Here is a 10,874-nt window from a genome sequence, read left to right on the forward strand (position 1 = left end):
AGATCCCATGGTGCCACAGGAGGCACAAATGGAGGTTGTATGTGCAGAACCCCTTTCACGAATGTCTGAACTTCTGGAAGGGAGGCCAATTGTTTCTGAAAGAAAACGGACAAGGCCAAAATCCGGACCTTGATTGAACCCAATCGTAGGCCCGCATCCACACCCGCCTGGATAAAATGGAGAAAACGTCCTAACTGAAACTCTTCCGTTGGAGCCTTCTTGGTTTCACACCAAGACACATATTTTCTCCAAATACGGTGGTAATGTCTAGACGTTACTCCTTTCCTGGCCTGAATAAGAGTGGGAATGACTTCTTTGGGAATACCCTTCCAGGCTAGGATCCGGTGCTCAACAGCCATGCCGTCAAACGTAGCCGCGGTAAGTATTGATACATGAACGGCCCCTGCTGCAGCAGGTCCTCGCGAAGAGGAAGAGGATCTTCTATGAGCAACTCCTGAAGATCTGGATACCAAGCCCTCCTTGGCCAGTCTGGGACAATGAGGATCGCTCGAACCCCTGTTCTTCTTGTGATCTTGAGAACTTTCGGTATGAGTGGAAGTGGTGGGAAGACATACACTGACCGAAACATCCACTGGGTCACTAGTGCATCCACTGCTATTGCTTGAGGGTCTCTCAACATGGAACAATATCTCTGAAGCTTCCTGTTGAGACAAGATGCCATCATGTCTACTTGAGGAACTCCCCAAAGACCTGTCACCTCCACGAAGACTTCTTGGTGGAGGCCCCATTCTCCTGGATGGAGATTGTGTCTGCTGAGGAAGTCTGCTTCCCAGTTGTCCATTCCCGGAATTAAAATTGCCGACAGGAGTCTTGCATGTCTTTCTGCCCAGAGGAGAATCTTTGTCACCTCTGCCATTGCCGCTCTGCTTTTTGTTCCGCCCTGATGGTTTATGTACGCGACTGCTGTTACATTGTCCGACTGGATCTGTACGGGTTGATCTTGATGAAGATGTACTGCTTGTAGAAGGCTGTTGTAAGTGGCTCTCAACTGCCGAACGTTTGTGTGAAGACAAGTTTCTTGACTTGACCATCTTCCTTATAGGCCCTACACACTGGCCGATCCGCCGCCGAGCTGGCCGACAGGCGACCCGGCGGCGGGAGGCAGTGACGGTGGGAGTGAAGTTTCTTCACTCCCCCAGTCACCCGGCTGCATTGAAGTGCAGGCAACTATGGACAAGATCGTCCATATTGGCCTGCATGTACAGCCGATGGGGGACCAGCGATGAACGAGCGCGGGGCCGCGCATCGTTCCTCGCAGGAGCCTCCACACTGCACGATATGAACGTTATCTCATTCATTAATGAACGAGATCGTTCATATCGTGCAGTCATGTCGGCCAGTGTGTAGGGCCCTTCGGAAGCTTTCCCCCTGTGTGACTGCTCCCCAGCCTCGGAGACTTGCATCCGTGGTTACTAGGACCCAGTCCTGAATCCTGAACCTGCATCCCTCTAGTAGGTGAGAACTGTGTAGCCACCACAGGAGCGAAATTCTGGCATTGGAGGACTGGATTACCCTCTGATGCATGTGTAGATGGGATCCGGACCACTTGTCCAACAGGTCCCACTGGAATACTCTGGCATGGAATCGGCCAAACTGTATGGCCTCTTAGGCCGCTACCATCTTTCCGAACAACCGATTGCATTGATGAATCAACACTCTTGTTGGTTTCAGAACTTGTTTGACCATTCTCTGGATTTCCAGAGCCTTTTCTACTGGAAGAAATACCCTCTGCACCTCTGTGTCCAGTATCATCCCCAGAAAGGACAAACTTGTCATCGGTTCCAACTGTGACTTTGAAAAATGTATGATTCAACCGTGTTGTTGAAGTATTGTCAAGGAGAGTGCAATGTTCTGCACCAACCTTTCTCTGGACCTCGCTTTTATCAGGAGATTGTCCAGGTCAGGAATTATAATGACTCCTTTCTGTCGAAGGAGGACCATCATTTCCGCCATCACCTTGGTGAATACCCTCGGTGCCGTGGAGAGTCCGAACGGCAACGCCTAAAATTGGTAATGACAATTCTGTATTGCGAATCTCAGATCAGCTTGATGTGGAGGATAAATGGGAACATCTAAGTAGGCATCTTTTATGGCCACTGACACCATGAAGTCCCCCTCCTCCAGACTGGAAATCACTGCCCTCAGAAATTCCATCTTGAACAAGAACCTTTGCAGGTTGAGATTCAGAGTTTTCAGGTTTAGAATCGGTATGACCGAGCCGTCCCGCTTTGGAACCACGAATAGACTTGCAATAAAACCCTTCTCCTTGTTGTAACAAGGGAACCAGGATAATGACTTGATCCTGACACAATTTTTGTATTGCTGCTGCCACCACTTCCCTGTCTGGGATAGAAGCTGGTAAGGTCGATTTGAAAATACGGCCTGGGGAAATGTCTTGAAACTCCAGTTTGTACCCGTGGGACACTATTTGTACGACCCACGGGTCCAGGCCAGATTGAACCCATAACTGACTGAAGAGTTTCAGACGTGCCTCCACCTGAGCGGACTCCCGCAAGGGAGCCCCAGCGTCATGCTGAAGATTTGGCAGAAGCAGAGGTTGATTTCTGCTCCTGTGATCCTGGAGACACTGTGGACTTTTTTTTCTTCCGCCGGCGCAGGAGCATTAGGCAAGAATGTCGACTTACCCGCGGTAGCCGCAGAAACTAAAGCATCCAACCCATCTCCAAACAAGACCTCACTTTTATACGGGAGAGCCTCCATATTCCTTTTGGAATCTGCGTCAGCATTCCATTGGCGAATCCACATCGCCCTCCGTGCTGAGATTGCCATGGTAGCGGCTCTTGATCCCAAGAGACCAATATCTTTCATGGCTTCTAGCATGTACGCAGCAGCGTCTTTGATATGACCTAACGTTAGGAGTATCTCGTCTCTATCTATTGTGTCAGTGTCTGATGACAAGTTTTCTGACCACTTTTCAAAATCACTACTTACCCACGCACGGGCAATGGTAGGCCTGAGTAGTGTCCCATTGGCCACATCAATAGATTACAACGTAGTCTCCAACTTGCGGTCTGCCGGCTCCTTAAGTGAAGCCGTCCCAGGCGCAAGGAGAAAATAGGATTTTGATACCTACCGGTAAATCCTTTTCTCTTAGTCCGTAGAGGATGCTGGGGATACCATAAGAACCATGGGGTATAGACGGGATCCGCAGGAGACATGGGCACTTTAAGACTTTGAAAGGGTGTGAACTGGCTCCTCCCTCTATGCCCCTCCTCCAGACTCCAGTTATAGGAACTGTGCCCAGGGAGACGGACATTTCGAGGAAAGGATTTTGGCCCTCATTCCGAGTTGATCGCTAAGTTTTTCGGTCGCACAACATATTCGCAAAGTTGCGTTAATGTAGTAAATATGCGAACCTCCGCCCCCAACGTATTTTTGCACATTCGTACGCAGTATTACACAAAGTGGGCGTACGCCAAATGACATCGCAGTAATGCGAAACCATCGCAGCATTGCGAATCCATCGCAATAACACATACTTAATCGTAAAAATACTAAGTTTTAGTAGATTTACACATTTTACCGTAAAAGTGCACACTTTTAAGGAAAAACGCACAAAAATGTTTTTTTAAAGCTATTAAGTGAAATTACACCATTCCTTTTAAAGTCAACAAGCCCTTTTCAATAACGAATCCAATTAGTGTAATGATTGATAATGTTCCTAAACAATTAAGTCTGCAAAAAAAACCAGATTAACACTTTGTTGCCATAATTGCCCATCAACATGTAAAAGTGTATAAATTTTTTTTTTTTTCCCTTTGTTTGTTTTTAAAGGTGTTGTTTGTGAATGAAGGTGTTTACATGTTTCTTAACACAATAATCTCCTGTTTTTTTTTGTTAATAATCTAACGTTAGATGTGTGTAATGTTTTTTGCAAACAATTTCTGCCTGCCAATCAGCTGATCCTTTTTTGCATTAATAAACACAACACCCGGTTAACTTTAATCAACTTTTTTTATTTATTTTTTTAAAATAAATCAGTTTTTTTTTCCATAAAATAAACAAAATCATGCAAATTTTTGCAAATTATCAACACAATGCATTAATCCTTGCAGGTGTTGGCGCATGGTGTAAAGAATGCCTCCAAAACTTGTAGGATCTCCAACTGCAACATCTGAAATTAAGATGCAACACAAACATTAATAACTTAATTACATTACTTATTATCCAAGCAAGGCGCAAAGCACACTTAAATGCAGGCATGTCCAAACTGCTGGACTCCAGCTGTTGTGAAACTACATATACCAGCATGCCTTGACACAGTTTTGTGGTCAGGGAATGCCAAAGCTGTGTCAGGGCATGCTGGGATGTGTAGTTTCTCAACAGTTGGAGGGCCGCAGTTTGGACAGGCCTGCTTTAATGGCAAAGTTACTACATCCTGGCTGTTTTATGGTACAATCATTAGCAGAACAACACACAAGCCTGCTCAGCCTTTTTTTAAGATTTTAAAGTGTTCCAGACCATGGGTTACATTTACTACTATGTGAGTTATATTTAAGATGGAACGTTGCCCATAGCAAACAAGCAAAAATATGAATATTATATTGTAGAAGTGGTTCCCAATTTTTAAAGTATAATCTTATTGGTTGCTATGGCCGACATCCCATGTTAAAGATAACTACCATCTTCGTCAATGTTACACCATGTTGGCATTCATTCCCATTTGTTTTTTTTGTTTTTTTTTAGGGTGTTGGTCCTGCATCATCACACTGCATATCAACATCTTCAGAAGGACAACATATCCTAGCATGCCCACACTCCATGAAAGCTGCCCTTACTAAATAAGGTCAAACAGGTTTGACTTTATCCAATAATCATTTTGTGAGTGTAACTTTCACACCACAAATCATTGGGTCGTTAGGCTGCCTAACAAAGTGAAGCATGTGATTTGTAAGTGTAAATATTAAGAATACACAGGCACAAGTGTAAAAGAACAGCAACATACTAAACTCCACTCAGGTCTAACTGTTTCCCAGAAAACCTAACACATATAAACCCTGTTGTCCTGCCAACCCTGTTGACCTAATGAGTGTCGACCTAGAGTGGACACACAAAACATGGCACACATAAACACTGGACATATAATGACACTCAGATAAATGTAAATGCAATATGTACACCATGAAGAAAAACACAATTAATTTTCCTTGGTACAAGAATTCCAACAGTACAACACTGCATGTTTTGTCATTGTAAGTGTAAGTAGGTAATCATTTTTAACAAAATGTTAAAACACTTACTTTCCTCGGCAACATGAAGACTCCCTGAACTGTCTTCAGGGGCTTCCTCTGCCCATTCACTGGGTGGGGATGGCGGCTGGATGGGGGAAGGCGGCTGGATGGGGGAAGGAGGAGGGATTGGGGAAGGAGGCTGGATGGGGGAAGGAGGCTGGATGGGGGAAGGAGGCTTGATGGGGGAAGGAGGCTGGATGGGGGAAGGAGGTTGGATTGGGGATGTAATTTCAGAGGGTGGGTCTGATTGAGAGGGCGAGGGGGGCGGTGAAAATGTTAGGCCAATAGAGGGTGAGGGGGGCTGAGAAGGTGAGTTGGAAGTAGAAGGAGAAGGGGTATGGGAAGGAGGAGAAGGGGTCACAGAAAGAGAAGGAGAGGTTGGCTGAGAAGGGGAGTGGAAAGTGGAGTGGGCCTGGGAAGCTGAGGGGGCCTGGGAAGCTGAGGGTGACTGGGAAGCTGAGGTGGATTGTGAAGCTGAGGGTGATTGGGAAGCTGAGGTGGATTGGGAAGCTGAGGGGGATTGGGAAGCTGAGGGGGAGTGAGAAGGGGAGGGGGAGTGAGAAGGGGAGGGGGAGTGAGAAGGGGAGGGGGACTGGAAAGTGGAGGGGGAGTGAGAAGGGGAAGGGTGCTGAGCTGGTGCATCATGTGGTGCTTGCCGTTGTGGTCGTCCTAGAATGATTGTTAAAATATAATTAAATTTGCATGTTAAATTACATACTAATCAATTGTAATTTTCACTGTTCGGTTCCATGTAAAAGAAAGTTTTTTTTAGAATTTTAAATAAAAAATTATTCTAACCTCTTCATGTTGCCCACTGCAAACAAAATGATGAAATAAAAAATTTTTGTCGGTCATTCCTGTATCTATTCCATTGAGACATATTGATTTGTCTAGCCAACATCACCAGATCACTATTCAAGCTACCTTATTATATAGACAGCACTGATCAAGTTTTTTGGTACAGTTTCCTGCCTGGTTACTAATTATGTAAAACATGCACTTGTTTAGGGACACTTTGCTACAGTCAGTAATGTTTGCCCTAACCACACACACTGTCCTATTTTTTCAAAATGTTCACTCAGTGTTGCAATTAGCCTACCACTTAGTGAAAATTTGCACTATTTATGCTAATAATCTTATGTAATGTTACTTACTGCGTGCATGCATAGTGCGGATTTGCTGGCGGATCTCCGCCAACAGCTCTGGAGTCCTCCTTCGGAGATCACTCCATCTCCGCTCTAACTGGATGATGGTCCGCCTGCTGCGGACGCGAGACCGCAGCAGGCGACGGACCTCCGCGTAGGCCTCGCGCTTAACACGATTGGGGATGAATCGCCCAACGCGGCCTACGCGGCGGTCCATCACCGCAACCAGGACGCGGAGCTCCCGCCTGGTGAAAGGTGCCGCACGCATCATGGCAATGGCGTTTTCCTTATTTGGGCATATATTTATAGTGTCTGTTAGCATGTGATTGGTCCACAATCTATGCTGTCATATGTCATTTATAATAACTTTATTGATCTTTGCAATGCTGTGAAGAGCAGAGTGTTATTTCGCACGAGCGGAACTAAGCATTCGCATAAGCAAATTTTAAGCAAAACACAACCAAAAACTTTAAAACAAAAAAACACAGACACAGACACACACACAGTTTTAGATCAATTTATAAACATATCTGAGTACTCACCTCAGTTTGTGTGGTCTTTCAGCTGGACATTCACAAAGTGGGCAACATTCAGTTTCATTTGTTTGTGTTTTTGTTTAAATAATCATGATGTTAGAATAGTAAAAAAATAAGGACACTATTTAGCAACATCACAGTATTGTTTTACACAAAATTAAATTGTCAGCTTAACGTGTTATTGTTTTTTGAAGATTAAAAAAAAAACAGATTCAAACACACAAAAAGCATTACACAATGACCTTACAATAGCAAACACAATTTCTACATTTAAATAAAAAATGATGCATACTGTGCTTTTATTTTGGTAACAATAGAGTAAAAAAAAACACTATACCTGAAAAATTCAGCAACAATGCTTGCCCTGACTTGGCTCCCCCTCCTTGTAACACTCCCCCCACCGAAGTGTCGGACAACCCCTGGCTCCTCATCAGGCAATTCCTCTGTCTGAGGAAGCTCTACGCTACTCCTTACCGCGATATTGTGGAGTATAGCGCACAGGACCACTATTTTACTTGCCATCTCCGGCGAATACATGATGTCGCCACCAGTGCGGTGGAGCACACGAAACCGCCCTTTAAGGACCCCAATTGTGCGCTCCACCAGCTGCCTAGTGGCAGTAAGCGCGGAGTTAAATGCCGTCTGTGGTCCTGGCCTGGGATTACGGTAAGGAGTCATGAGCCAGGGGGTGCAAGGATATCCACGGTCTCCTGTTTGAGGGGAAAAAAAATTAGAAATAGTCAATTTGGAAAAATATACAAAATTTTGAACAAAATATGTGCAACAACTCACCCAATAACCACATGTCTGCTCGTTGACTTGATCTTAATCTGTGCCATATCCCTGATTGTCTAATGACATACGCATCATGGGAACTTCCAGTAAACTTTGCGTTCAGGGAAAGGATCTGGAGGGATGGCCCACAAACAACCATTACATTCAGAGAATGAAACAGTTTCCTGTTTCTATAAATTTCTTCATTATGTTTTGGTGGCTGAATAGCTACATGTGTGCCATCCACAACCCCAATAACATGTGGGAAGCGACTACCACCTTCCGCAAATTGCCGCTTCACCACATCTAGGGCACCAACATCCAAAGGCATAGCAATAAATTGCTTCACACGCTTGAGGAAAGCCTGGCAGACACGCCGCAGGACCTTACTGAACTGGCCCTGCGACATGCCAACCAGGTCTCCAACCACATGCTGGTAAGACCCTGTTGCCAAAAAATGTAACACAGCAAGGAATTGTGTCAATGGTGGTATTGCTGTAGGATACCGAATTTCAGACTCCAGATCACTCTCTATTATGGAGAGAGTGTCTAGGATTAGATGTGGTGGCAGCCTGTATCTACGTACAACCACATCATCTGGCATCCCAAAAAGTAGGACACGGGGTCGGAAAATTGGTGGCCTAGCACGCCTCCGTTGCCTTGGTTGATGAGGAGCCGGTTGTGGTTGTGGGGCTGGCGGTTGGGGTGGGAGTGCTGGCGTGGGTTGGGGAGGTAGGGCTTCTGCTGCGATAAATATAGACATCACACACTTTTATAAAAAATGTTGAATAAGACAAAAACAAAGTCCAAAAAATATGCAAACAAAAAATTTAAAAAAAAAGGGGGTGTCAACTTACTGCAGGAGCGTAAGACATTTTTTCTGGGTTCAATTCAGGACCAAAAATAATATTTAAAAAAAAAAAAAAAAAACATTATTTTTATAATGAAAGCTACATATGTTAAATTGTAATTGTTAAAAATACTATTATTTAAAAAAACAGAACATCAAACACATCACAAACAACTACTACAAAATTAAGAATAATTGGTTAAAAACATTTAATTTAAAAAAAAAAAAAAGTTAGCCCTTTAGTAGCTAGCCCAGCCAAGAACAACACTACTTTGCTGATCACTCCCGGTAAAAAACATAACATTTATTATCAAGATGGAAAACAAACATAATCAAAACACTTTGAACAAACACAAACAGGCACCAACACAGGCCCAGGGAACTTACCTGATCCAAAATAAAGAAAGGAACTCTTTGTGTTATATAGCACACAAAATAAACAAAATAGACTAGGGTTACGTCACCCAAAACAAATCTCCTACAAGAGAGCAAATATGACAGTCAAAAACAACATACAGACCAATAAACCAAACAGGCACCAACACAGGCCCAGGGAACTTACCTGATCCAAAATAAAGAAAGGAACTCTTTGTGTTATATAGCACACAAAATAAACAAAATAGACTAGGGTTACGTCACCCAAAACAAATCTCCTACAAGAGAGCAAATATGACAGTCAAAAACAACATACAGACCAATAAACCAAACAGACACCAACACAGGCCCAGGGAACTTACCTGATCCAAAATAAAGAAAGGAACTCTTTGTGTTATATAGCACACAAAATAAACAAAATAGACTAGGGTTACGTCACCCAAAACAATTCTCCTACAAGAGAACAAAAATGTCAGTAAAAGCAATGAAGCACAGGTTTATTTGCAAAAATGGACTAGCTAAATATATATGTGTAAAAAAGAATAACAAACAATCAACATAAAATAAACACTTTTAAATCAAAAAATGAACAACAAGACGAATTCCAGAATACTCACAAACGAAAATTCGCAGACAAAATGCTACACTGACTATATTCTAAACGCAAACGAAAGGACAAATGTATGCTTGACAATTACTCACTCTGAAAATTCCTATAGCACCTTCACGCACAAGCCAACAAACTCAAGTGAAAGAAACTCCAAACTACCTACACTCACAGCGTGCAAAGTAGGCCCTTAAATAAGCAGTGCAATCATTAATCAGATTAACAGTGTACACCTGTGTGAATTAACGCTACGCACGTAGGTATATAAGCACACACCTCGGCGTACACACGTCATCACAAACATGGCTTCTCGTGAGCAAATCGCAGCAGAGATGGACCGCATTGCAGAGCAGGAGATGGCATTGCGGAAAAGACGCCTAGATTGCCAAAGGCGCATGTTGGAATACGCCTCTGCGGATGTTGAAGAGCCAGGACCTAGTACTCTGCAAATGTCTGCTTCTGAACCACAACAATTGACTGGGGATACCCTGCCACACACACAAAGTGACCAAACTGAGGGAGAATTGGCTTTAGCCACACAAACACAACAGACAGAAGCTGCTAGTGAGGAGGAAGATGGTGATGACCAACAAGAAGAAACCTCACAGGCTACCTCCAGACGGAAGAAAAGACAGCCTGCATTCACTAAGAGGGAGTTGCGTGTCTTGGTCACGCAGGCCATGTCCAAAATCCATAGAGGGCCAAAAAACATGGGGGCTGCTTCAAAAGATCGAATCTGGAGAGACATCACAAAATCTGTGAATGAAGTTGGCTCTGTCGTCAGAACATCACAGGAAGTGAGACGACGGTAAGTGCATATTGACAGTCCTTTTTCTGTGCTAAGTTGACTAAAAAATGTAGTTACATGTGATGTTATGTCTAGCAAACACAAGCAGAACACGTGTCCTATATATTAGCTTAGACAAATAATAAGACTCTACTTTGTCCCTCTTTCACAATACATATGTAGGTGGGCCGACTTCAAATCCCGCCTGAAGGCAAAGAGGGCTGCGGAGTGGAATGCCTCAAGGGCTACAGGTGGAGGAGCACCTGTCGCTGTGGAGTATACTGACTTGGAGGAGATGGCGATGCCCTGTGTCAGTTATGAGGAGGGCCAAGGGGTGTCTCATATGGACACGGACCTGCCTGAGATCCTGACGGGACATGACTTGGAAGGTAAGTTTACACATTTAGTTGTCTGTAATTTTGACAGTATTTATAATAATAAACTAATTTTGTATCCTACTTTTTCCCCACACATTCTTCTATTTGCTTGCCACAAAACACAGCACAGGGGGGTGATCCGTTTGAGTC

General features: G+C 43.9%; 1 long non-coding RNA gene across 2 annotated transcripts; it reads right to left on the minus strand.

Annotated features, from left to right (window-relative positions):
• Positions 1-3,977: 3,977 nt before the first annotated feature.
• LOC134911699 (uncharacterized) lies at positions 3,978-7,469 on the minus strand. Of its 2 annotated transcripts, XR_010176776.1 has the most exons (4): positions 7,292-7,469; positions 6,961-6,982; positions 5,283-5,942; positions 3,978-4,156 (listed from the first exon to the last, which is right to left on the minus strand). It is a non-coding gene; the product is annotated as an uncharacterized LOC134911699 (long non-coding RNA). The 2 variants fall into 2 exon arrangements; XR_010176777.1 differs by lacking the exon at positions 6,961-6,982.
• Positions 7,470-10,874: the final 3,405 nt, after the last annotated feature.

This window comes from Pseudophryne corroboree, chromosome 4, assembly GCF_028390025.1.
Source record: "Pseudophryne corroboree isolate aPseCor3 chromosome 4, aPseCor3.hap2, whole genome shotgun sequence".
NCBI classification, from domain to species: Eukaryota; Metazoa; Chordata; class Amphibia; order Anura; family Myobatrachidae; genus Pseudophryne; species Pseudophryne corroboree.